The following is a 1509-nucleotide window of genomic DNA, read 5'->3' on the forward strand; positions in this document are numbered from 1 at the left end:
TTGTGTCATGTTGTCTTTATTTGGTAAACATAATGAAATTCACTCCTTTACCACAGCTACTACTCACAGCTTATGGGAAATACCAACTTGCCCTCATAAACTGGAGGCACTGTGCCAAGCTTTCACTGTAAGTGACACTTCATAAAGCTGCCTTTTTACATCTTCTGTTTTGAAGTAAAACATTTATCAGGGCAATCAGTAATGACAACAAATGTCTAATATATTTATGTGAAAATAAGTAGTATTTTCTTTGAAAAATGAAGTTTGATTTTATGTTAAAATCACAGTTGAGTTACTGACCTGCATCTTTTGTCATCGCTTCTCTCACACTATGGGACACTGTAAGGCCCACATGAGTGACATAGCAGCGTTGTATTACCCTCAGCGTTGCCGTGCAGACCACACCGAAGCTGATAGCTAGTTAGCTAGGCTTACAACAGAAGCAGCTGAATGTACCATTAGGAGTCTTGCCCAGCTACTCTTTAGTCTTAGAATGAATTACTTGATGTGTTTTTATGCTTGATACTTTCTACTGTCTATTCAAGTGGCTATGGTTACTCCTACTGGAGTCTTTACTTCTCTAAGGTAAAAAAACTTTTACTGAAGGATGGTTTTAAGCTACTCTATCCACCTCTCATTGGTTGGACTCTGACTAGTATTAGCTAATTATCTAATATTAGCTAATTAACTAATGTTATCATAATTTCATTCTGGGTCTATGGTAGCCTAGCTAACTAGCTATCAGCTTTGCTGTGGTCTCCACGGCAACACTGAGGGTAATAAAATGCTGCTATGTCACTCATGTGGGCCTTACAGTGTCCCATAGTGTGAGAGCAGCGATGGCAAAAGATGCAGGTCAGTAACTCAACTGTGATTTTAACATAAAATCAAACTTCATTTTTCAAAGAAAATACTACTTATTTTCACATAAATATATTAGACATTTGTTTCATTACTGATTGCCCTGATAAACGTTTTACTTCAAAACAGAAGATGTAAAAAGGTAGCTTTATGAAGTGTCACTTATAGTGAAAGCTTGGCACAGTGCCTTCAGTTTATGAGGGCAAGTTGGTATTTCCCATAAGCTGTGAGTAGCAGCTGTGGTAAAGGAGTGAATTTCATTATATTTACCAAATAAAGACAACATGAACACAAACATCTAGGCTCCATTTATTTTCTACATTAAATAGAAAACCATTCAACAAAATGACAAAAGGCACAACACTACGTTATTTAACTTTTCTCTAGTAACCCAGACAAACTTAACATCAATAAATCTGAAACATTCATACTTTAACATTGTAGACCAGTGTTTCTCAACTCAGGTCTAGTGGCCCACCAAAAACTTCCACATTATGAGGTCTATCTTATTGTGTTAGGGTCAAAAATGTGAAACTAACAGGTAGAAACACAGTTCGAGACAATTTTAATTTACAAAGACATCCATGAAATTAAACCAACAGGATCATTTCACTTACCTGGCCCCCAGCACTGTGGACCACCAACCAG

This window comes from Colossoma macropomum, unplaced genomic scaffold, assembly GCF_904425465.1.
Source record: "Colossoma macropomum unplaced genomic scaffold, Colossoma_macropomum, whole genome shotgun sequence".
Lineage (NCBI taxonomy): Eukaryota > Metazoa > Chordata > Actinopteri > Characiformes > Serrasalmidae > Colossoma > Colossoma macropomum.